We start from the raw sequence: 5,258 nt of genomic DNA on the forward strand, positions 1-5,258 counted from the left end.
AAAAAAAAAGTAAAGAAAAATTTAGTAGCCTAAGAATTAGAACAGAGGATACAATAATCCTGGGATGATTCCAGTACCTTTTGTTTATCCATGGGTGGATTATCTGCTTTGTGAATTATTCATGACTAATTTTGAATCTTAGAGCGGTATTGCCCCAGTGCTTGGTTAGCTCTGAGGCCCTTTCCTCCCACAACCCAGCTGGTGTGTGCTCAGGAAAGGCAAACTCTTTTAAATCGGAATCCAAGCAAAACACAATTAGGAAAGCAAATGTGCTGAAAAATTAATATCATGAATTACAAAGCCAAATATGAAAGATTTGAATGTCACCTACCGTTCTGAAGTATCCAACTATTGTTTCTGTGTTGCTTAGGTAATTGACTTCAGCCAGTCAAATCACAGAGACCTTTAATCTGTAAGAGAGGTTCCTCTCATTAGGTTTGATCAAAATAATTGAATTACAAAATCTGACCAAGTCAGAGCAGTGGCTGAAAGCCTGATTTCTTTCCAATGGCCTGCAGTTTCCTCCAGAAGAAAAAGAACCATCTACCAGGAATAAACATGGCCATAACTTAAAATCACACTTCTTGTCCAAGCTGAAAATAGCCAGAGCTAAAAAGGAGCCATGCCTACATCGGAAAGGCTGCAGAGCTCCCAACCACCTCACAGCCTCTCTCCCCAACACACGCACGCGCACACACACTCACTCACTCCTCAGAACTTCTGGCATCTAAAAGAATTCACCTTAGATTTTGTGGTGAGTAGGTTAACTAGTATACACAAATACTATCATTCTTGTAAATAAGTCAAATTCTGTCACATTCATGGACATTGTACCCATTTACAAATGACAGAAAGCTTTTAGCAGAGTTGTATCCAAATGATTCATTTCCTTAAAAATTAATGACTTACACATACAGGTATACGGATAAAGTATAAATTTCCATAATGTTTTCATTATGTAAGATGATATTTAAAATGTTTTTTAAAAAATTAGGATACCAAAACGTGCTCATTGCTAAAAATTAAACTCTGATCGCTATTGTAACTTGATTAATCACTAAATTCACTATTTTTCTAAATGAATTGACTCATATGAGAATACTTAAAATATCCATTGATAATTTTAGAATATAGCTAAGTAATCGCTTTTTATATTACAGCCTTTCTTTTGCAAACAAGATTTGTAATACCATTGAGTATTCATATTTAACTTAATGTTTATTAACAAATTAGCATTAGCTGTTATAAGTAGACTTTTATTAAATGACTCTTATAATGTAAAGGATTTGAATTAAAGCATTACTGTACTTTATGGATTTTCTTTCTTCTTTTGCAATAACATGCCGAGAGAGTAGCATGATTTATTTGCAAGAACTTAATGTTCTTCAGAATAATTATTCTCATTTTGACCTGTTGAACTAGCTTCATATTTACAAAAAAATAATTAAGTGTTGATAAGAATGTAGCATCTTCTGAGGCTTTCTAATCACCAGCTCTACCAATACAGGGCAGTTCTTTGCTGACCCAATATAAGTATACTTAACTAATGAGTTATGGACCTTTAAGAGACATCTCTTTCTGCATTAAACTTTCCTCAAATTGCTTCAAATATATTTTCATCACTTCATAGCTGCACTTTATTCTTGTTTTATCTCAATCTTTAATTTTGTTGGTTATTCAAGGGATCTGGTAATGTTTTTAAAAATTCAAATTAACAATAAAAATTATAACAAATCAAGGTTATGGAGGTATGCCTACTTTATTTAAATTAGGAAATTTCTATTCCAATTGTAATTTTCTAACACGAAATGTTTCTTTACAGTGCTTTGCAAAATTTCATGCCATCTTTAACAACATCGAAACATAGAATGTATGAAATGGGAAACAGTCAAGATATCATCAATTTTAGCCACATCTTATTTACAGCTATGCTGATGGAGGCCCAGAGAAGTGAAGAAATATGCATAACGTACATAGCTAGTTAGTATCAAATGGTATGCTATTTTTTATGTAAATTTAAAAAATACTTCCTATATTTGTTAATCACTTTTAAGTTATCTGTATATATACATACATTGAGGTGTCTTAAGTTCATCAATTAAAAATGACTGTTATCTCAACTCTATCCTAGATTTGATTCTAGAGCAGAAAGAGGAAATTAATGGAAAAATAGGTGAAATCTGAATAAAGTCCAGAAGTTAGTTAGTAGTTATATACCAATGTTCACTTCTTAGTTTTGGCAACTGTACCACGTGTAACGTATTAATAGAGGTATTAAGAACAAGACGAAAGGCCCCAAATGGAGTCTCTTCTGCTAAGCTCCACATCACCAAACCGACTTGGTTTAATAATAATTTCAGCTCTCCCAGAAATGGAATCTTAAATCAGTCAGTCAGGAATCACTAGCTCAATTCTATTTATGTCATCTGCCTCATAGACCCCTGCTATTCCATAAAGGAAAGTAACTTTGCAATAACCAACCTACATTTTTGCCTAGTATAACTTCCTTATTCCCCATCTCTAATTGCCTATAAAAGTCTTTCATTTTCTAAGCTCCGCAGAGCTCCTTTCTATCTGCTGTTGTCCAGCTCAAATTGATTTTTGCTCAAATAGACTCTTAATATGCCTCAGTTTATCTTTTAACAGAGAAACACTACTTGGAACAAGAAAAATTTGAACCAAACTCACCTGGCTTTAACTACTTTTGGCTAGTGAAATGTCCCCTTTGCCTGATTTCACATTCATTCTGTGACTGCTGTGGCATACTACCTGGATCCTTTCATAGGGATTTTAGGACCAAAGTGTTTATTCTTCCAGCCACTACAGTGTGTGAATGTGGTGGGTACAAAGACCTTTCATTTCAAATTCCATCATATACACAGACATTGTGTTGGGTACAGAGAACGCCATGTTCATAAGACATTGGAAATGGGCTACTTTGAGAGGTGGCATACTTTCGGCAGGCAGTGCTCTTTGGTCAGGTGCAATTCCTGGAGAGAGACTCAGCTGTGTGCTCTCAGTAGGGAACAACCTAGTGGTTGGAGGAATGAGTACCTTTGTCCTAAAAGGGGATCTGAGTGTTGTGGCACAGTAGCCACTAAAATGAAGCTAATTCTTTAGCACAATAGTTGACCACATGATGACAGTGAAATTAAGCGAGGAAATTTTGCTTAGGCACAGGATGTTAATGCCAGATGAGCTTGGCTGAAAATTTTTCTTGTTTCAAGTATTTTTTCTCTTGATTTTTTTCTTTTTGGTACCTGTAATTATCTACATATTTTATAATATCTATCCCAAGATGTCAGCTATTTGAACTGAAGCGGAAATTTAGAATAAGTTAAAAAATATATTTTGGATCTTTAAGGGATGTGATTTTTGATGTGGAAAATATATATAGAAAGTCCACTCAGTTTGTCTATCTAAGGGTATGGTAAATCCCACCCCTACTTTCCACATTTGTCCAAGTGAAGACATCTGCATTTTCATTAGACATGACTAAGTTATATTGTGATGAAAAACCAATCTCCAAATCTCAGTGGCTTAACACATCAAATCTTACATGTCTAATATGGGATAACAAGAGTACCCAGAAGGCTCTGTCATTTTGTAATGGCCCCGTCTGGAACACAAAGACTCTAAGGTCACTGCAGAAGAGGGAAAGAAGAACAGAGGAAGCACACCTGTTCTTAAATATCTAGAACCAGAAATGACATTTCTGCTAACAGTCTGCAGCCTGAAACTTGTCACATGGTTCCAACCGAACTGTAAAGAAAGCTGAGAAATGTAGAGGAATGCACAGAGTACTAACAGACTCTGCTCAAACTGGCTAGTGAAACTTCTGGAATATTTTTATACATAGCTTCAATGCAGTAGAGACTCAATTGATATGTCAATATCCTATATTTCATTACTGGCTAGAGTCTTATTCATCAATATAGCTTTTCTGAGGAAAGAATGGGTCAATCTTCGTGTCTTATGTATTTTTATATCAGCAATATTGGTTAATGAAGCAAAAATCTGAACATTCGGACAGTGAACATTATTAAAGACACACAGAAAAGTGCTTTGGTGACTTGCACAATTATGGGAAACAGAAATTTCATTTTAAAAATCTTTTGAATTTATTATGGAAATTAGCCTTATAATTCTAAAGTTGACATAAAATATCTAAGCAGGGATAATTTATGTTCTCGTTGTTTTATAAGGAGCCACAGTATATTAGGGCAAATAGAATATGCAAAGTTTTCGGCAAACATCCAAACAGGACATTAGTAAACAGCACCAGAGGGGGAGGCTTTAGTACAAAGGCGTGCATTTCCTTACCATATGGTCCTAGTTTTTCAGTTAAAATGTTTTCCTTTCTGAAAAAAAATTGCCTCTTTTCCCTTAATGTTACAGCAGACCTGTTTTATAAATTAGAATTACCATTTGCCATGAATACTGGTCAATGGAATATAAGTCTTTTTTATTACAGATACATAAAGTAATGGCTGAAAACCTTGGCCTTGGAGTCAGGCTGTCTGGGTGCGGTTCTTGGCTCTGCCCCTTTCTATATCCCTGTGTAATCAATTAACCTCTCTGTGGCTCAGTTTCCTAATTTATAAAACGGACAGATAACGATGATCTACTGACCAGGGCTGATGTCAGAACAAAAGGGTTAGTATTTGTAAAATGTTTAGTATAGTGCCTGGCACACAGCAAACTGTGTATTTGCTGCTGTTGTTTTAACTATTGTTCATCCACTTATAAATAAATTAATTTTACAAGAGAGGAAGCCTTTATAATGGAGAAGTTAAGTCCAATATAAAACATAAAATAATTGTGCCGATATAAAATGTCAAATGCCAAAGTAAGTTTTGCCAACATTACTTATTTATTCCTTTTTTTGTTCCATAACGTTCCCCAGTCAGAAATTCAGTTCTAAGGGAAAATATGTTATCAATTTGTGTTTATTAACTAATATATCTTCACATATGATCAGTTCAGGGAAGCAATTAAGAGATAAAAAAGGAAACGGAGATCTTTCTTTTCTTCACATACTGAATTCTGCATGACCCTGCCCTACTCCCACACATATACAAACATGCTCACTGTTCCACAGCAATAAACTGGTTGGCCCTCTGGCTGGGGAGAGAAAGACAAAACATCATGGCAAGAAGGGACTGATAATAAGAGCTGAAGGATGTGGAGAATTTCATACTCAGAGTCTCTTTGTAGTCAACGGGAAACAGAAGATTGGAATTAAAGCTATAAAAGGG

The sequence above is a fragment of the Pteropus vampyrus genome, unplaced genomic scaffold (assembly GCF_000151845.1).
Source record: "Pteropus vampyrus isolate Shadow unplaced genomic scaffold, Pvam_2.0 Scaffold297, whole genome shotgun sequence".
NCBI lineage: Eukaryota > Metazoa > Chordata > Mammalia > Chiroptera > Pteropodidae > Pteropus > Pteropus vampyrus.